This window comes from Sciurus vulgaris, assembly GCF_902686455.1.
Source record: "Sciurus vulgaris genome assembly, chromosome: 15".
Classification (NCBI taxonomy): domain Eukaryota; kingdom Metazoa; phylum Chordata; class Mammalia; order Rodentia; family Sciuridae; genus Sciurus; species Sciurus vulgaris.
This window is the reverse complement of record NC_136476.1, coordinates 57,260,366-57,281,759: the sequence shown is the minus strand read 5'-3', so window position 1 is coordinate 57,281,759 and position 21,394 is coordinate 57,260,366. Positions and strand designations below refer to the sequence as shown.

Here is a 21,394-nt window from a genome sequence, read left to right as displayed (position 1 = left end):
ATTACACAACTGTCTTGACTTCATTTATTTCAACAGGCAATTCAAGGGATGAATTCAGGCTCTCATAACCCAAATATTTCTCCTTTAAATCTTCTTGCATTGTTTCACACATGAGCTTCTGGGGGACACCTCACAGCCAAACCATGACACATATTAATATGAATGTGTTAGTATGTAGTAGGTTATGCTGCAATAACAAACAATGCCAGATCTCAGTGGTTTCTATAAAGTAAAGGTTTATTTTTCATTCAAGCTACATGTCTACTGCAGGTCTGTGGGGAAAGGTGAATCTACATATTTTAATTATTAAAAGATCAAGACTGAAGGGACAGCCATAATCTCACACAAGGCTGGTCACAATCCAGAAAGAAGGGGGATCACATAAGTGATGAAATACTCACCCTGGAAGCAATTCACCTTTTTTAAGCGCACAATGCAATTACCAATACTAATCACATGGCCCCATCCAACCACAGGAAGTATCCAGAACAAAGGAGAGTCAAAAATATCTTGGCGAGAGGCACTAACGTCTAACATTTTCAACTTGACATAAAATACTCAAACCTCTGTTTCTTGCAACATCAATTTTAGGCATTTATTTATTGACTCCTGCTACTAGCCACTTCCTTTCCTTCCATCTCTTCTGCTCTGCTTCCTGGCTTCTTTCAGTTTTGCTTTTCCCTCTCTGTTTCGCTTGTTTGGGTTCTGGTCAAGTTTGCTGATTCTCTCATACGCTTCAGTGACCATGATTAAATCTCTGGTGCTCTGGGCTTGGGTGACCACATAGGCATCATTCACTGCTGGGCCACGCAGTGTGCCGCCAATGAGATTCTTTCTTTGTGCAACCAATATTACAATCTCTTGTGCCACTCTGGGGAGTTTTCAGATGGATTTTCCTACATTCCATAAACTTCAGTTTGCTTTATATCTGCACCAAAATTTAAAAATCAATGGAAGCATTGGAAGACAAAACCAAAGAAATATGATACAGAAAACCAATGTTCCAGGAGCTACAGATCCACAAAGGGACCATGTTCCAACACAGAGCTAAGCACAGCTTTGGTCATCTGGAGAGCAGGACATCAGAGGCTGGACAAGGGCACTACTGTGGGATGGAAGGTGGAGCTGCTCTGCAGATGGACCCAGGAGCCAGCATCAGGGAGACAACCTGCTGCCCCATCCTCACTGCCGTCATCTGATTGGAACAGTGTCCCATCATTTCTCCCTGAGCGCATAAGGAGGGAGAAAGGTCACACACGAGTTCATGGTCCCCACCCACTGCTCAGCTGCGACACTGTGGAGTACCATAGAGATCAGAAACAGCTAAGGGTTTAGCATGTCTGAGTATTTTTAATGGTTTTAGCATCAGTAGGGATCTGTGTGTGTTTATTGGGACGAGGTTGGAAGAAAGCCATGGTTAGAGATGACCTAGTCCAACCTGCCCATCCCACAGATGAGTGGCAAGGCCCAAATACTGGGAGAAACACTTGTCCCTGGGTTCCTTGTGCATCAGAGGCTACTCCCCCACCTCCCCCCACATACCAACTGCCCATGTCTGTGATCTCTCCTTCCTTGTCACTGTCTCCCCTATCAGGTCAGCTCAGAGAACTCTGAAGACTGGGAGGTGTGGAAAGACGGAGCTGGAAGGACACACAGAGATCCCACTTACCTGTCCACCATGAGACACCCAGGGTTACACAGTGAGCTGCTGTGAGGACCAGATCCCAGCAGTTCACCCTGGGAACCATGGCCAGCCCTCTCCCAGCTGCCCCGCCTCCCTGTGGCCCTTCAGTCCTCAGATGTAGGGACACAGGATGACCACAGAGCAGCCACCTTTGACAAGGAGCCAACTGCACCCTGTCCCAGGGCAGGAAGGACACTGGAAATGAAGGCTAGAAGCAGCAGCAACTGTGATCAAAACCTCGCATCTTCACACACCATGCAATTTAGGAGCTCTGTCACCTCCTGTGTCCCATTCAAGCCAACCTTGTGATTGCTGTGTGAGGCTGGAGTGACAAACTGTATTATTCCACTGTACATGTGAGGCACTAGAGCTGGGTGGATCAGGCCTGGGGTCCGAATCCAGTTCCTTTCCTAATCCAAGTATCCTTGCACCTAAAGATCCATTCTTAAACTAGATGCTCCAGAGAATCCGAACTTGCCACCTTAAAGGTTTTGCCACGACCTTTCCTTAACAAAGTCCTCCTCCACAATGTCCCCATTTCCCGGGTGGATGCTGGGCCACTCCGAGGGAAAATGCGATGTGTGGACAATCACCGCCCCCTAGTGGCCGACAGACGAAGTGCTCTCCAGATTTGACACACAGAACAAAGGCCGAGCAGCTCCGAGGGGCCTCAGTCTGGCACAGGAAGGGTGGCAGGTCGGTTTTTTATTCTGCGGGTCCTGGCATTGGCTGTCGTGGCTCCACTGACTAATGAGATGCACTTCAGCTCGGGAAACAGCTGTTGAGGGCCTGGCCGAAGGGTTGAGTCTAAAGGAATGAAATGAAAAATTGATTTATGTCAGTTGCTTTGGCAGCTGGGAAATCACAGGCCACTAGAGCCACTCCAGGCTCACGAGGCCAACACCTGAGCATGGCTGGCCCTCACCAGCCCTCACTGGCCCACCCTCCCCTCAGTTGTCAGGGAGATGGACTCGGAGGCCAACTGACTTCCAGCTCTCTTCTCCCTCCTGCCGTGGATCAGCAGCTGTGCCCTGGTTCCATCTCCAGAGCCAGGACGGTGGCAGAGGTCTGTTCAGCTCTTGGATTTCTAAGACCGTGTCTTGTTCAGCAGTGGGAGTCAGGCCAGGCTGGGCCCAGCACTGATTGAGAGCTCATTTCAGCCCAGCTCCAGTCCCCACAGGGGAATCAGGCTGCCCTGGAGAAGCGGCTCTGTGGGCACCATGTCTGTCCGTGCTTTGCTGTGGGTGTGAGGATGTGGCCACAGGAGTTTCTGGGTGGAGTTGGGGGAACTGAACCTTGGTCCCCAGGGCTTGTTCCTTCACCCACTTTTCCAATCTCGGCCTCTCCAAGGAGTCCTCCCAGGTGGTGCCTGTTGAGCAGCCTCCCTGGAGGGAAACTGCCTGGATTCTTGCCAGGGTTGACCCTGGGGGAGTTACCTTGGTGCCTTTATTTCCCTATCTATACAATGGGAGCAAAGAACATGGTCAGAGTTTGCAAACAACAACAACAACAAAAAAAAAAAACAGCTGGTCCATGCCCATTAGCACTGTGGTCAGTGCCCATTAGCACCACAGCCAGTGATTCTAACCATGTCGGGGACTGGATCTGAGCCTGGGAAGGCATTCCCCCAAATCACTCCTGAGTCATTGCCACAGTGATAAAGAACAGTGGCTGCGGCCTGGGTGCTGAACTGAACTGCTAGCGTCTGAAGGCTAGCTCTGACCCTCGTTCAGCCCTCAGCACGCTGTCTCAGACAGCTGGTGTAGAAAGGGGAGGTGATTTATGTCAGTTGCTTTGGCAGTTGACTCTCCCCAGGTCAACTCTAGAAAGAGTCCAGTCCTCCTCGTCATCATCATCACCTCCTGGGATGAAGCGACTGAGCATCTAGAAAGAAAAGTGAGAGCAGTGACTGGGGGCAGGTGAGCAGGGGAACTCAGAGACGGGACAGCTCTGTCATGGAGAAGCTGCAGGTCGCGAGGCTGCTCAGCTCGAGATGGGGCTTCTCAAAGATGGAGCTGAGATGCATTTTACCTACACACTGATCTTTCTAGCGGCACACTTCATATAAGCTTCTGCATTCTGAGGTCAGCATGCCATCCACGAGAAAGGAAAACTGTGACATCTTAAAGCTGTTGTTGCTCCAATGTTTATTGAATGCATGAATGAGCCAATTAGTTAATAAGGCTTTTTCCTGCTTAGATTTTCACTACATGCTGGGGTTTGTACTCAAGGAAGCAGTAACCTACAGCTGAAATGTTGTGTGATGTCCCACCCACGATGCACCTAGCAGAGCTGATGACGGGCATGACGGCCATGTATCTTCTGAGGACCCCGAAGACCATCATGCCAAACCGGGACCATTTAATATTTTCATTAATGGCTTGAAGGATGGAATCGAGGTCCAGCTAATCCGATTTCTGGATTCTACGGAGCTGGAAGGGATCTTGGCCACTTTGGAGGACAAGATTAAAATGCAATCCAAGCTTGACAAATTACAGAGATGGACCTAAATCAATAAAGAGAGGGACAATAAAGATAAATGCAAGTCGCTTTGAACAGAGCTGAGAAAATTATCAGACACCAAATGGTGGTGAGAGAAATGAGCTCTGAGGGAGCCTGGAGGAGGGCCCTGGATGGAAATTGATGGAGTCACAGTATTTGTAAAGTGGAGGCTCTGTTCTGTCACCTGGTGGATCTCAAGCTTCACTGAACTTAAGAACAACTCAGGAAACTTAGCAAATTGCAGATTTCCAGGCCCCGGCCTCAGATGGTGCTTTGGTAGTTGTGGAGCAAAGCTAAGAGGATTCTGAAGGAGGTGGTCCATGGCCCACACTTTGAGAAAGCTGGCAGAGCAAAGAGTTGCCCTCTGAGCATCCTGTGCCTTCCCAGATGTTTACTCATGGAACACTTGCTCCATGGATTCTCTGTAAGATGTGAGTTTCACAGCCTCAGAAGCTTGGGAATATTCCCTTTTAGACAGAAAAACACCTCACAAGGTAAGTCAACCTACAAACGGTTCCAAAATTTTCTCAAATAAACTGCAGTGTCCCAAACTTTCCAACCTGGGAGACTTTTTTTTTTCCCTTTTATGTAACATCCAGCAGCATCTTCTGGAACACACTTCAGAAAACACCGTTCCTGCTTTAGCCGCTCCCCATCAGATCCTTGAGGACTGCTCAGTCCTGGCCTTTCCACTGTGCTGTGCTCAGACCTGAGCAGGGAGCTGGGGCTTGGCATGGTTTAAAGCTGCTCTGCTCTCTGCACCATCCTGGGGCTGAACTATCCTCTGACACTTACAGGAGAACAGCTTTGAGTCTTGGGCTCTGGGGGGCTATTAATAGTGCCCCTAAGCCCCAGATTGGGGAGGAGAGAGGAGGGCTTTTTCCTTCTTTTGCTTGTTGATTTCTTGATCTTGTGTGAAAAACTGCTCGTTGCCTCCCTGTTGTCTATCGCCTCTCCTCCCTTGAGAATAGCATCCCCCTCTTGTCTGATGTGCAATGTGCCCTGCTTACGCAACATTTCTCAGTCTTCTTTGCAAATAGGGAGTGGTCAATCAGATGTATATGGAACCCATTGGACAGGAAATACTTTATAGGGGCCTGGCGCATTTAGAAGGCATTCTCTTTGCTCTTCCTCACTTTCTTCTCCTTGTCTGCCTAGATCACAGACATATATGGTAGGAGCTTTGGCAGCTATCTTGGGTCATGAGGTAAACTTGTGGATGGAAGCTACTCTCTAAGGATAGCAGAACAGAATGAGAGGAGCCCAAGATTTTAGTGGCATTATGAAGCCACCAGAGCAATCCTGCACTGCCAAAGAGAAAAGACGCACTTCCATTTTGTTGAAGTTTCTATTTTTCAGGTCTCAGTTTCCAGCAGTTGGATGCAACTTTGAACTCACACAGAACTGAACCAGCAAAGCCTTTTTGTTATTTTCCACAATTAATAGCCACTCTGCTACTATCGTGACCCTGTCCCTAGATGTTCTTTCTGCTCCTGTGTGTGTGTGTGTGTGTGTGTGTCTGGTGTTGGGGGGGCACTTTCTTGCCCATCTTTGGCACAAGGCAGTTACCCTGGTCAAGCAGCCCTGCCTCAGCCTCTGGCTCCTCCCTCTCCTGTTCTTCACGGAAATTAATCACAGAATGGAATCAACTCAGAAAGGCAATTCCGAGTTCTCAAAATTGCTCTTGAATGGACCTCTTGGAACCTGCCCTTCATTTCCACATTACAATCGACGTCCAGCTCTGGGTTTCTGTCTGGAATAGGCCAGTGGCCCCTGAGCAGAGGTGGGTTAAGCAGAGATACCGCCTGGAGACTTCCTTTCACATCACCCATGAGACTTGCTGAAAAGGAAAGAAAAATCATGCAATTGAGGAGAAAACCCAGAAAGGAGCTTGGGGGCTGGGGAGTAGCACTCCTGACCCGCGCAGCCGCGGATCCAGCTTGGGGGCTGCAGCCTGTGTCCTCGCTGCCCTTGTGCCCACCAGCTCCTGGCTGCCCGTTCAGCCTCTCAGCGTTCCCCCAGGCCCAGCCCAGCCTGGAAAGGCCTGAGTGTGCCATTTAAGCGCCCACTAACAATGTCCCCAGGGTTTCCTTCCGCTTCTGTTGCTGGCTGACCTCTGCACTCAAAGGCAGAGAAGGACTCTGGACTTTCCTCCTCTTCTTCCACTGGGGAGTCCATTTTCAAGGAGCTGTTTGTCCCCCACAGACTTGGAGACCATTGCATTTTCTGAAGACCCCAAGGGGGACACTCCCTGGCAGGAGGAGCAGCATTTGCTGAAGATCATCAGTGGCTTCTGCAGGGACTCATCACCTGCTCATCCCCAGAGCAGATAGGAGAGTTTGGCCAAGTCCCTGCAAACAAGAGAACCTGAGCGGTCTCCTCGCTTCTGGCAAATTCCACACTAGGCCCAGACAGACCCCTTCCTCCAGGATGTGCTGATAAATAACAAAACCTCCATGTTGAGCCTTCTAAACATCATGTAACGGAGAGAACAGGAACCAGGTCATCAGGCCCAGAGGAAGCCTTGGCTTGAAATCCAGCCACTTCACAAAATAGAAAGAGAATTTGAAAACAGTGTAATCTTAATCAGATACCAAAGCAGGTAAGGGCCACAAAGTAAGAACGGAGTCAGGGAAGAAGAAAAGGCAGCTGAAAGTAAAATAGTTTCAAGATAAAACTCACTGAGAGCACCAAGTCACCAACTTAACACACGGCCATTCAGATGGGTGAAGCAGGCAGAGAACGCTGGAGACATTTCCAAAGAAGAGATGAACCAATAACGAGAGGGCAGAGGAGGCGGGATCAGTGATGGAGAACCCCAGGAGGAAGGACAGGCGACACGGATGGAAAAGCAGGGTGCAGCAGCGGCAGTCCCAAAAGCATAGGGCAGGAAATCCCCTAAACTGGAAAAATACCTGCAATTCTGATTTCATTACCCTCAATCCTTCTAAAGAGAAAGAAGAGCAAAAGGAAGTCTCAGAAGGGCTGAAGAGCCTCCGGGAGCAGGGGCCCAGCTCAGCGACCATCAAGCCTCCTCTGCACTCACTACCTGGGCGGCTTAGAGAAGCCACTGCCCCTTTTCCAGACTTAAGTTCTCCCCTCTGTGGCTTCTTGCCTGTCTTAGACGTCCCTAAAAGCAGGCCTTGAGGTGAGACCTGGCCTGCGTCGCACATGTGGAGGGTGGTTGCAGGCAGCAAGGAAAGGAAGAGAGAGGAAAGGAGGCGGAGAGTGGGCCTGCAGAAGCCAAGGAGGGCAGCTGCAGGACGTCCTCTAGGGCCCTCTGAAACATGGAACCTCACCCCATTCTCCCACGGGGCATTGATCCAGGGACCCCAGCCCTTAGTGTTGATGGCTGCCACCCCACAGCCTCACCCTTATTGCCACTCCCACCTTCACCCCCATCCCACCTTATGCTTTTAGTGTCAGAAAAAAAATCCACAAAGAAGCAAGTGACAAAGACGCTAGAAATTAAATAACCAGCATGATGGGACCACCCACTGCGACTGCGGGAGAACTCCGGGGGCCCAGAAGAGGCTGCTGGGGTGCCACAGTCTCTGTATGTCCAACACGCCCACGGAACAAGAGGGCTGCCGACTGGAGACCCGACGCGACAGCAGGAGTCCCAGGGTGGAGGCTGGGCAGAGCAGCAGGAAGATTAGCATGACGGTCTGTTCGCCTGTCCAGGCCCTGGGTCAGCTGTGTGCTCCTGAGTTACCATCACAGCCCAGGAGCCTAGCACAGAGCTGGCACGGGTTAGGTGCTCGTTACTGTCACCTCCAGGGGCCCGTGATGGGCACTCATCCCCACAGCACAATTTCAGCTCAGCAAGAGAAAGACTTTCTGAGGGTTCCAAGGGTGAGCATCAGTGCCCCTTCCCCAGGCGAGGCCCGTTAGTGTCTCTGTGTCCTCTGGTCTGAGTCCCTCTCCACCCTCGCCATCTGCCCTCCCACCTCCTGCTCACAAGCCCCAGCAACCTGGAGCCAGCCTGCCACCCCACCAAGCAGCTTGCATTGACGCAGGTCCAAGTTCAAGCCCCAGCTCTTTAAGTCAATTCAGCAACCTGGGCCTTAGTTTCCTCACCTGAACAATGGGGATCCTCCTGTCTAGCTCACAGCAGCCCTGACAGTTGAAGTGGGCAAGGAGTGTAGGCAAGTACACACCACCTCTGCTGGATCGAGCACATTTGCCGATGTCCTCTTATCAGAAAAAAATAGGCCACATTAGTTTTACTTTTGCACATTTCCCTTTTTGCCTTGGCCATCAGGAAGCCTTAAACTCATTTTATGCTTCAGGTTGTACTGGGCACTTGGCCTTGTATAAATATTCTGGTATAAATATTTCTCCTCTCTCCCAGTTCATTCCTGCACTCTATTTTGTTTCTAACTTCTGTGAAGTGTTCTCATCCTCTTTATAGGTGTGTTTGTTAAACTGAATATCTGCATCCCTGGCAGAAGTACTTATAGTCATGTCCAGCTGCCTGTAAGCCAAAGCCAACCAGCTGACCCATCTTGTCTGGACCATAGAATGCTTAGTAAATTATGAGCTAAAATTTTTTTTTAACCCCACCGAATCTGGATTTCTGTCACTCTTGGAAAACTGGCCCGTACTGCAGTGCTGGGAACAAGCCGGAGCTGAGATGGTGGTCCTTTAGAGGGGCGGATCTCCCCACCCAAACAGCTGCCCCTCCAGCTCTCCCCCACGCCGGCCTCCGTAGGTTCCCATGCTGTGGGCCCCGGTGTACATGATGCGGGTCCACCCAAGGCATATCTACACACAAGTACACGCGCGGAAAGAAGTTCAAGTTCACAGTGAACGTCACCAGGCTCCCCTCCAGGATGAGCAAGAGCTACACCCCGATACTACAAATAAAACCACCCCCTCTTTCCCGAAGAGCTCCCAGATGGTCCCTCCCCCTTGAAAATAAAACTGCTCCCCTAGAAGCAGAGGTAGGTGTCTCTAAAATGTCATGTCGTTTTTTCTGTTGTTTTTTTTTTTTTCCAATACACTGACTTGGCTGCTTATCGGATGCCGAGAGCATCGTGTTCTGCTTCCTGTGGCCAAATAAACCAGGCAGGGCTCAATTCTCCAATTGACTGTGTGGCTCAGGGAACAAGCCCTCAAATCTGATTACAGGAAAATTCATTACTTTAAGACCTCCCTCAGGGCTCAGAGCTCATAAAAGAAACCTCCAGAGGCCTTGGATTAGGGGGAAAGAGGCCCCTATGCTGCAGATCTACAGATTGGCAATAATTAACCTGAACTAATTATTGTCAGGCCCCAGGTCAGGTTTCCAGAGCAAGGCTTCCTCCTGACAACCCGACAACCCGCTTTCAGAGCCAGAACTTTTCCCTCAGATGCAAAAGGAACATGGACACTTTCAGCAGATTTTAATATAAAGGTACATGAGGGAACAGGAGCCTCTGCCGGGGGAAACTCAGCTGGCTGGAGGGTTGGCCGTGGGGACACAGCACAGAGTCCCGGAGAACACTGCCAACTCTCCCCGGCCTGTGCCACACTGAGGATCCCAAACCAAAAGGCCACAAACATCAACACAAAGAGACAGGCAGCAACCTGGGAAAGAGTGCAGCTCTTATTTACAATAAAAGCTGATGTGAAAAAGAAAAAGGAAAAAAATTTCCAAAGGAAAAAACAGTAAATTTTAAGGAAAGATCATTCGCCACATAGATAGTAGCCAATAAATACCATCAATGTTTTTTCTTTTTTCTTTTTTTTTAATGTTTGAGTTTAGTAATTAAAAAAAAAACAAATCAGTGAGAGAACTTTTTGTCTTATAAGACTGATAAAAATGCGTTGGGCTTTGTTGTTTCATTTGGACATTTGTGTAACTGCTGTTTATAAAGTGACAAATCAGTTCAAGTTTGGAAGGCGATTTGACAACAAATCACAACCATTTTGAACTGTGCACATTCTTTTATCTTTTATCTCGAGAACTCGGCTGAGGACAGTGGTTCTCAGGCAGAGGCCATTTTGCCACCCAGGGGACATTTGGCAATCAGGAGACATTGATGATCACAGTGTTGGGGGGAAGGGCTGTTCTGGCATTGAGCTGTACGGGCCGCTAAGCATCCTAAGGACAGCCCCTCAGGAGAAGAACTATTGTCCAAAATAATGAGGACCCTGCCATGCCGGAGTGATGGGGGGAGGTCCTCAGGTAAGGACGCAAGAATGTATGACAAAGGGTCTTCAGTGCCACATGGTTTAAAAAGTCAATGCACTGGAAACTCCTCATCAGTAGGGGACTAGTTAAGGAAATCACATACTATGCATACAGCAGAATGCCATAAAGCCATTAAAAACTAAATAAACCCGTGTCACCAACATGGAAATACATCCATCACACAATGCTGTGTGAGAACAACAGGTAGCAGACGCACATACCTAGCAGCTCATCCTTTGTGTGCATATACTGTATAGGTCTAGAAAAAAATCTGAACGCTTTTGACTACCACAGTGCACATTTAAAAGTCGATGTCTCTGGGTGCAAGAATCATGAGTGATTTCAACTGTTTATCTTATCACTGTTTTCTATTTTTCTTCCTATAGGATTGCCAGTGGAACCTCTGAATGCACTGTTCCAGAAAAGAACATTCATGTCAGAGAGAGCTCTGGCTGGGTTCTGTCCTTGGGCTTCTCTGCTTCCTTTTCGCCCTTTCCTGATCTGCTTTCTTCCTCCATGCTTCAGAGCTATGGAGTTGGCCATTTATGGACTGAGACTTCCAGAAACAGTCCTGAAACACTGTGCATGAAGCCTCATAACTGAGATGGAGAGAAAACTTGAAAGAGCCTGGTACTGCTTCTGAGAGAATGAAGGCTCAGTGAGGCGGTGCCCTGTGATCCCTGCCAAAATGCCGCTGACCGGAACACAGCAGGTGACCCGGGTCAGTACCACAGAAGTCAGGCAGTAATCCCACCAACGTCTACTTGAATTCTTTGCCCAAAATATCCTGAAGTATAATAAAATCATTGCTATTTTTTAAGCCAAAAAATCGTGCTGGGAACAGGGCGGTGAAGCCCTACCTTTGTAGAGCTCACAATTGCGGGCCCAGTCAGATTAATTCCCCAAGTTGCAAATATGGAATTTGCCATAGTTTGGACCTGGAGTGGCCTGCAAAGGCCCAGGAGGACCAAGCGTGGTCCTCGGCTCAGTGCCATTGCAAGGTGGTAGCACCTTTAAGAGGTGGGCCTAATGGGAGGTGTGTCCTTGAAGCAGATACTGGGACCCGGGCCTCTTCCTCGCTCTTTGCTTCCCAGTGGCCATGAGTTGAGCAGCCTTGCACCACCAGTGGCTCCCTGCCATGTGCTGTCTCACCACAGGCCCAAAGTAATGGACCCAGCAGCCATGCAGAAACCTCTGGAACCTGAGCCCAAGTAAACTTTTCCCTCTTTTGGTTGTTTGTCACAAGCATTTTGTCACAGTGACAGAGAGCTAACACAGCGGTAAGAACTTGGGTTGTGGAGTGAGATAAATGCATCTGCAAAACGGGGAAGCGTACCAGCACCCACCCAAGCCCCTGTGGTGGGGTTTACCAAGAATAACACACGCAGGACACTTGGTACAGGGTCCAGGGCACAGAGCACGTAGTGGGTGTTCAGTAACATTTGTACTGTGATTATCAACACACCTGGCATTATCACTGGTGGCAGCAGTAGGCGTGATAGCACAGTGAAGAGGAAAGCAGTGAGAACTTATGGGATTGTTGGGGCGGCTCTTGTTTCATGAAGGGTCATGATGTGAAGCTAGAGGAAACTCAAAGAACACTTCTCCAGAATTTACAAAACTCTGGAGGCAATTTGGATTCCTCCAGTGCACGGCAGGGGTGTTCTAGCTGAGCTTAGCCAGTTCTCCGTGGCCTGAGACCCCTGCTGACATCTGAGCCAGTTTATGAAGCAGAGCCCCTCCCCCGCCCCCAGGCCTCTCCTGTCAGCAGGTGCTGCAGCCTGGCAGGAGCTAATGAGATGTTTACGGGAAAGATTAGCTTGTCAGTGGAGCCCGGGACAGATGGCTATCGATTCTCCGCAAGCCTGTCATCCCTGTCCCATCTGAGGCAAGCTGAGGGGGCAGGCACTCTCTGACCCAGAACTCAGGTGGGTGCTCAGGCCCCGGGTGCAGATTCCCAGGGGTACCAGGAAAAGACTTGCAATGTGAAAGGGTATCTTCCATCTGTAGCCTGGGCAGGTTGACCTCTGAGTCACCAGAAGCCCCTGCCCCTGCTCCCTTGTGGGATCATGGAGAGAGCATAGTAAAAGTCAGGCTTGAGTTCGAATCCTACTTTAATCACTCTCACCCACTGCTTGATGAAGGTGCACTCTGAGAAATACACCATTAGTCACGGTCATCACTGGGCAAACATCACAGGGTGTCCTTACACAAAGCTGGCCATGATGTCACCCGGCCACATTAGGGGACCACCATTGTGTCTGTGGTCTGTCGTGGGCCAAAACGTCATTTTGTGGTGCCTGACTGTATTGCGTGAACTTGGACTCTGTGACATTCAATTTTTCTCATCTGCACAACAGGCACAAAAACACCTACCTCAGGGAAGAGTTACAAGACTTATATTAGAAAATGGATATCAAAGTTCTAAGAACCAACCCTGTTGATGGGATGCTCACTTTACTTTTAAAGAGAAAATTGAGACTGAGATCAGAACCCTTGTCCAGGAATTTCCCCCAACATGTCACATCGGTGGGTGATCTCGAGGAGTCTCAAGCACTTAAGTAAATGTATGTGTGTATGGTGTGCCAAAGAGCTTGCCAGGGCTACGCCACTGGAGGGTGTGACTCGATGAGACAGAGGCTTATCAAGATCACTCTGCCTGCAGGAAGGGGAGCCTGGGATTCATCACACTGAGGGGTGGAAATTCAGAGGCTTGTTGGAGATTGACTGCATGGGACTTGAAGTTAGCTGATTGATTGGACGTGAGATGGGGGCAGGGAAGGCTCCACGTTCAGAGGAGACTGGGTGAGACAGGAAGCCCTGGAGAGGAAGCAGTACCTGTGTTCATTTTGAACACGATGCATGCAAGATGCGTGTTAGACTCTGACGTGTGATGTTTCCAGGTGGTAGGATGTGAGCCTGGTGCTCAGGCATCGGTGGGGGCTCAGCATGGACATTCAGGCGTCACGGTGGCCACAGTCATCATGGTCTCCTAGTTCTCCTTCCCCTCCTCCTCCTCCTCCTCCTCCTCCTCATCTCCATCATCTAGTTGCTGATGGAAGCCAGAGTGGATGAGGTTCCCATGGAGACCGTGATGAGAAGAAGCCAGCACACAAACTCCTGAGGGGACAGGCAGAAAGAGATGCCTGCAGGAGCAGAGTGGCACCCTGGGACTCAACAAGGGGGTGGGGGAGTGACCAACAGCAGGACATTTGACTAAAGGGTCGTAGTTTAAAAACAAAAACCTGAAACATCTCCCTGGAGGTCTCGACAAGGAGGCTGTTTCGAATTTGGACAAGGCTGTGTCTGTGGGGTGGCTGGAGGGGGTCAGCCATGGCAATTTGAGTGGGTAGGAGGTGAGAACAGGCGATGTGTGTCATGTCCACACCGGGGGAGAGGAGAGAGCACTGTGGGTGCAGCACAGCAGGAAGGCGGGGCTGCTTGGTCTTCAGAGGTGAAACCAGTCGCACCCAGTCTCGGCCTAGGACCCGCGATCCTCCTGCTGGGATGCCAGCCTGTGCCACGTGTTCACGAAGCAGAGCTGACTTAAGACAGCAGTCACCTGAGACTGTTCCAGTGCTGCAGGAAGGATCCAGAAGACAGAGGGGAGGGGGGGAAGGCGCCAGGCCCTGAGGAGGCTCCGAGTCACTGTGGGGAGTAAAGTCCAGCTCCCAGCCGCACCATCTCCTTCACGTCCATTGAGAGTTGAGCGGGGGTGGTCTTGTTTGTTTATGGTACCAGGATGCCAAGGAGAATGGAGGAGACAGAATCCACACAGAATGGCAGACCAACTAACTGGAGGCCTGGCTGGAACTGGAGACCGTGGGTGTATACAGGAAGGCAGGGTTCAAGGGATGCCAGGGATAAAATGGGCAGGACCTGGGTGGGGACTGAGGGCCAGCAAGGCGGGGAGAAAGGGGCATCTACAAGGATCCTCCGGTTACTACACTGGGGGATGCAGGTGCCAATTAACCCAATCGCACCCGTGGGAGAGATAAGGCAGCCAGTCTGGGAGGCCTTTGGAACATTTGCACTTCAAGAGGATGCCCCCTTTCCAACCCTCTCTAGCCCCTCTAAGAAGCCCGTGTTTCCTCCCACCCCACTTCAGGAAAGATGGGAAACTGGACCCACATCACCGAGCCAGCATTTCAATCTTACCTGTGCTCGGCAGAGCAGGGAGGGAGCCAGGCCAGGGAGGCTGTCTGCTGGGTGGGCCCTGCGCCTTTCTCTTCCTCAACCTCAGTTTCCCACTGAGACAATAAGGACAATGTCTCCAGGAATCCCTGAGGCACCTGACCAGGGTGGTCATTCTCCAAAGGGAAGTTTTCTTTGTGAGTGTGTTCTTTATCATCCGAGCTGCTGTCAGGGGGTCAGGGAGGTGGGTCAGAGCTGAGCTCAGAGACACAGACACGCAGTTAACTGCGAACCGCCTAAACAAGATCTGAATGGAAACGTTTCCCTGTTAATTAATGGCTGCTTTTGCAGTTATTAAGTTAGACCAGGGTAGGTGTGTGGCCTTTCTTTCTAGTGCCCTTCCAATTAATAGGCACTTTGCTTGGTAAATGTTAATTTAGAGTAATTGGGCGTGCAGATGATGGGGCTTGCAGAGGGGAACAATGTTCCCTCTACTGTAGGTTAATTGCTGGGAAGTGTTGTCCCGCAGCCCTAGTCCTGGATGATTAATGGCCTTGGAGTACCCACTAGAATCCCTGAGGTCAGCGAGGCTGCGCAGGCTTAACCCCTCAGTGGCCAGAATGAGAAGAGAAAAAGCCCAGTGGCACCTACTAGGCTGGTGAACAAGTACCCGTGGGATGTGATCCTCACCTGTGGAACAGGCTGGGAGTCCCTTCCCACTAGTGTGTGCTAGGGGAGCCAAGTATCATCATGCTAATGCTGACAAAAAGTGCTTCATTCCCCTGGTAGAAGGAATAACTCATTGGCTCAGTGAGTACCCTGAAATATTTTCATCTGGGCAAGTAAAATTGATTAAAAAAACCAACCTCCAAAAGCCCTCGCTAAGACTCTGCCCTCACTCCATCCCTTTTGGCCAAGTGGGCCTGGGGAGGCCAGTTGGATGTGTCACCTTGGCCAGATGACAGCCCCGTTACTCAGAGGCAAGGCTACGTACTGCCATGATGGTGCATAATGGATCGTATTAAAAGTCTGTTGGCACTGCACAGGGGAGAGGGTCCCAGGTGACCCAGATGGGTTGGGTGGCTCTGAGGGCCGACCTGAGGCTTCCCTGAAGATGGCAGTCTAAGGGCGGCAGCTTCAGGTTCTTCCCTGAGTCCCAACCTGCCTTTCCCCATGGCCCACCCAGAGGATTTCAAATTTCAGCTCCATAATTACATAAAGACCATCCCTTGTAATATCTCTTAGCACTATCTTAACACCCCTCTAGGTTCTGGGGACTTGAACCTGTCACAACCTGAAAGTCACTCAGGGCTGAAGGACAGTCCTCTGAGCCTTGTCAGTTTCCCTGACTGCCAATCTCAGAAACGTGAATTGGGGCTGGCTCATATTCCAGCTCTCAGAGCCCCTTCTGGGGATCCAGGCCCCCAAATTCAGCTGTCTTTGGGACTGAGGATGCTACCATCACCAGGACAGATTCTCTCCCAAAAGCTTCCTCAGGAAAAGGCAGTGAATGGATAGATTTTTCTTGCAAAAAACATAAATTATTCTAAAAAAACCCATGGGATTGTAGCTGTACATGCTTTCTTGTGAAAAAGAAAATGGATATTTTTATTTAAATTTTTTAGAAAAATTATTTTTAATTTGTTCCTCTTAAAACTTCCAGGTTATGATTGGAAAGAATATAAACAAAATATCAGACACTTTCAACGTAAAAAGGAGGGAAGAATAAGAATATATGTTCATATTTACATGAAGAAATGCCAGAAGGATAAATAAATTAATAAACACACTTGGTAATGGGGATGGGTGGAGCTAATTGGAGGAGGGTGAGATTTCTCAGTGAAAGATATTTGGGTTTTTTTAATCAAGTATATAACATATGCAGAAAATAAATAATGTTTAAAGATAGTTATTCTCCAAGAAGCTCCTGAGCTCTTCAGCACCCGGTGATAGACATGGGAAACAGAGAAACGCTTTAGAAACAGTCCGTGTGTGAGAGGCAGACAGACGGACAGCAGACAGACAGACAGACACTGCCACCTGCAGTAGAGGATGTGGGTTTTGAGTTAGATAGGACTCAGGCAGAAGGAGCAAGGGAATCTGGGGAGATAAAACTTTAACAATACCATGAAGGCCAAGGCCACTCGGGGAACAGCCCTGATCCCTGATCTCAGCTCGGAGGCTGCTCCCATCCCTCCGCCAGCCACACACAACCAAACTCAGTGGATTCCCGGCTTCTCCCTCCATTTTAGAATATACAAAAGTTCAGAGGAAATCTGTCCAAACTCCAGGGCTTTCTCTTACCTGATCAGCTCAGAACCCAGGACCCAGAATGAGATGTGGCAATGGGAGAGAGAAAGAGGGACAGAGAGAGAAGAGGCCATCGGAGGAGGCCCAAGACCATGAGCCTCATTCCTCCATGAGACATTGATATTCCATGGACTGAGAGGTGGGTTCCCCAAATATCCAGCTAGAGCCCCAACCCCTGTCACTGAAACACTTCAAAGTGGGGAGAAAAATTAACTGGAACTCCTTACAAAGAAGTCATTCCAGGTGGCTGGAACATTTCAGAAAATGTGATGAGGTAATGAGTCCCCTGCAGGACAAGCTTGATAATAAACTACCCCAGAGGGATGTGTGTCCAGTTAGCTGCAGTGTTTTGGAATCTTGAGGGGCTGGTGCATGTTTGGAGGCAGATTCAGTTTGTATCAAGAAGGCAAATCGAGCTGACTGTTGTCACCAGTAATCCCCTCCAAACAGAGCTTGGTCTCTTCTTTATGTAAAATGAAGAGGGAGCTACATGTATGTGAGTGCATATTCATGTATGCACATGCATATTCATATACGCATACGCGTGCGCGTTCCTGTGTGCGTATATTTGTTAGTTTTTGCATGAAATATCCCTGAAGGATCCAGCAATGTGTTTACATGGCTGCCCCCAGGAAAGAGCTGTATAGCCCAGAAACTGCATCAGTTAGGAGGTAGGATAGGCTGTCATAGGAAGTGACCCCTCAATACAAGGCTTAAACAAGATGGTGTTTCCTTTGCTTACAAAGATCAAGTACGGTAGCAATGAAGTGCTGAGGAGCCTGGCTCCTTCCCTCGGCTTGCTCTGCATCCTGTCTGGATGAGGATGGCCCACCTCCACAACTGTGATCTAGTCAGGGAAAGGGGAATTCCATGCCCTTTAGGAAGCTTCTGGAGCATTAAGCTCATTGCTTCCACTCACAGGCCAATGGCCAGATCCCAACCACAGGGATACACCCAGGAAACACCATCTTAACTGAGCAGTTGTGAGCCCAGCTAAATCTGGGGCTCTATTTCTAAAGGAAGAAAGGCATACACATATGAGGACAACGAATAGCTTTTTTTTTTTTTTTTTTTTCCAATCTGGGACAGGATGAAAAAGATGCTTCACTTTATATATTCTTTCTATATTTTTCGGGGGGGGGGGGGGTGCTGGGGATCAAACCCAGGGCCCTGTGCTTGCAAGGCAAGCACTCTACCAACTGAGCTATATCCTCAGCCCTCTTTCTATATCTTTTAAACAAGATATTTTTTTTAAAAAAACTTTTTTTTTTGTTTTAGTTGTAAATGGACATAATAAGTTTATTTTATTTATTTATTTTTATGTGGTGCTGATGATCGAACCCAGCGCCTCACACATGCCAGGCAAGCGCTCACTACTGAGCCACAACCCCCACCCAAGGTGAATTTTTTAAAAATTGTCTGAAAATAGATTGGAATTCACAAGTTGAGCACACCCATCCATCTCTTCACTATAACATGGAACCATGAGAATAAAATATAAGGAATTATTAAAAATGAAATCTTATCAATGCTAGAAAATAAGGCATGGTACAGCAGATCAGGAAAGACTGAGAAAATAGACAGCTAGAAAGTAGATGAGAAATAGCCAAGGTAAACCACAGCCCAACAACAGGACCTAAAACCTGCCTTCTCCGGGGAGCCCCAGAGAAACTCCAGACTCGGAGCAAAACACAGAAAGCAAGAGCAGGCTCCACTGCAATCAGAGTTGGGGGCAAAAGCCACATTCAGCGCTGAACCTCTTGGACCCTTCTCCCTCCCTTTGCCTCTCAACATACCCTCAGTCAACCAGCAGCAACTGGCAGTGAAATTTTGTTTATGGGGACCTCATGACTCAAGAATAATACTTCAAAAAAATGTGGATGATTTATTCAGGAAAAGATCATAAGAGAGAAGCAGAACAGGACGTTGGTCCATCGAGAGCTCCACAACAGATCTGCACAGCAAGTTGAAGGCGGATGGGAGGGGGCAGAAATTCCTAAGCCGCAGCGGAAAAGGCAGCAAAGTGCTCCAGGCCCTGATTTAATACCCTCCTTATGCTGGCAAGTGTGGGCAGCCCCAGCGATTGCTAAAGTCTAGGATGAAGCCTGCCAACAGCAAGGGCCAGACACTTAGGGAACCCGCAACCAGCCCTTCTCTCAAGGGAGAGGCCTCTTAGGGGACAGACAGGTCAGCCCAGCTGTTGGTGCAGGTCATGAATCCTGCATTTATAAAAGTGCACGAAAAGTCAGGGGTCACCACACATTTGAGGAAAACCAACAGCATGAAAGAGTCAAAGGAAGACAGAAGAAGCCACCCTGGAAAAAGCCAGGTACAGCAGGGAATGTTAAGGAGGAAAACTCTATAATTACTGTCTTTGGAGAGATTTGAGAGAATGCGGAATCTCTAAAATCAGAGCAAGTGGCCATAAGAAAACAAAACAAAACAAGGAGCCCTCAGAGAGCAAAAAGTAATTGCTAGACATTTAAAATGATGGTCAAAAATTTTTAAATCCGGCAAACAGAAGGAAGAAGAAAATTTTGTTAAGACTAAAAACCAGACCAGTTATCTGCAAGTCAGTGAAATGTCTGAGAAAACAAGAAAAAGATGAAGGAGTGAACAATGACAGAAAAGTCCAGGGATAGAGGAAAGATGCAGGAAGTCAGCACTCACTCATTCAGGAGTTGCAGAAACTAAAATTACTAATATAAATCACAGAACAGAAAATCTTCTGGAGCTGGGGAAAAACACAGCTTTTTTTTTTTTTTTTTTTTTTTTATTATAAAAGCCCATTAGGTACCAAGAAGGAAAAATGGAAACAAGACCCATACCTAGATGCTTGGGAGAGAAATTTCAGAAACTCATGAACAATGAGAAAGTCTTGACAACTTCCAGAAAGCAAGCACAGATCATCTACAAAGGAGTGAGAATTCAACTTCCATAAGATTTCCCATCAGAAATGTTTTAAAAAGTTGGCTGCAGTGGGGCACGCCTGTAATCCCAGCAGCTCAGAAGGCTCAAGCAGGAGGATCGTGAGTTCAAAGCCAGCCTCAGCAACTTAGCGAGGCCCTAAGCAAATCAGTGAGACCCTGTCTCTCAAAATATAACAAAGGGCTGGGGATGTGGCTCAGTGGTTAAGTGCCCCTGGGTTCAATCCCTGGTACAAAAAGCTTTCAAACCACGCCTTTAAAATTTCAAAGGAATATGAGTTATATATAAACTGCAGGTGAAATCAGCAGTCAGCTCTGCAAGGAAAATGTGTCATGCGTGCACTCAAACTTAAAAATGACTCCAGGGAGTACTTGAGAAAAGCAGAAGGAATGTTTTAAGTATGAGATTGGGGGCGGCAGGGTGGCTCAGTGGTAGAGCACTGGGTTCAATCCCCATGGCTGCAGAACAAAAAGTCTGAGATGAAAATATATGAAAAGCAGCGCTAGCTGAGGAAGTGAAATTGAAAGACGAAGCTCGGAACCTCAACTGGGTGGCAGGGGAGGATAACTGGAATTTTCTATCTTTCTCCATAGATTTGATTGTAGTCCTCGGCAGTGATTAATATTTATATAACCACAATATGGTAAGTGCTATTTTTATTGGGTTTAATTATTCAGAAGTTCAAGCCTGGAAGACTTGACTATAGTTCCGGAACAGAATGCAAATGTTATAAGCCATGAGTGTGGGAAGGATGAAGTTCCTATGTATGGGTGTGGAAGAACACACTCTATGTAAAGCAATCTAAGTTGCAAAAATATACATATGCATATATAAAATGTTTTATTTTTATATGTATTTTAATACATATAAGAATATAAAATATATTTTAATGTTTTACTTATAAATATATTTTATTTTTATATATATTTTATATGCATAGAAAACACCTGGAAAATGTTCATTCACTTTTCATTTTCTACAATTCTATAGGTTTTCTTTGAAATTTTAGAGGCATGGATGTTTGTAATTTTAAAATAATAGAGTATTAAGGATTTACTTAGGTTTTTGGCCTGCCTAGGAGTCTTATAGCTCTTCTAAGGCCCCTGAGTAAATAAGTTGAATTGAGTTAAAAAAAAAAAAAAACCTACATTTTGTGGAAGCCTCAGTCTAAAGCTAGACAACCTCAGCTATTCTAACTCATCCAAAACCAAGAACTCCCACGGACCCAGAACCAATGAAAGATCCACACTGCCACCTACTGAGGATGTCCTGAAGAATAGGCTAACCTGGGAAGTTTCTGTTTTGTTTTGTACATATTACCTTCTGAGATCTGCAAAGACCTATGTCTGGTTATCTTCCACCAGGGACCTTAGATCATGTGCAGTGGAAGAATCAGGCTCTTCCTGAGAAGATGCTTGGGAATGAATGGGTGACCCCTGAAGAAACAGAGATTGTTCGCCCCATTAAAGGGCCCACACAAGGGACATGGTTTCAAATTTCTGACCGAGTTGTGCCAGGGCAAAGGCTTTGTGTGTGGCACCCAGGAAAACACATAGGGAGAAGCACCAGCGTGACATATTTTGCTCTAGTAGAAAGAATTAAATAAGTATTACATTCCAAAAATAACATTATGTTACATGAAAACAGTAAATTTGCCC

At 48.1% G+C, this 21,394-nt stretch overlaps 1 long non-coding RNA gene across 2 annotated transcripts; it reads right to left on the bottom strand.

The window, feature by feature from the left end:
• Positions 1–241: 241 nt before the first annotated feature.
• On the bottom strand, positions 242–9,275 carry LOC306644751. 2 transcript variants are annotated; one of them, XR_013759460.1, is made up of 3 exons: positions 9,197–9,275; positions 8,267–8,382; positions 242–2,491 (listed from the first exon to the last, which is right to left on the bottom strand). It is a non-coding gene; the product is annotated as an uncharacterized lncRNA (long non-coding RNA). The 2 variants fall into 2 exon arrangements; XR_013759461.1 differs by lacking the exon at positions 242–2,491 and adding an exon at positions 3,817–6,537.
• Positions 9,276–21,394: the final 12,119 nt, after the last annotated feature.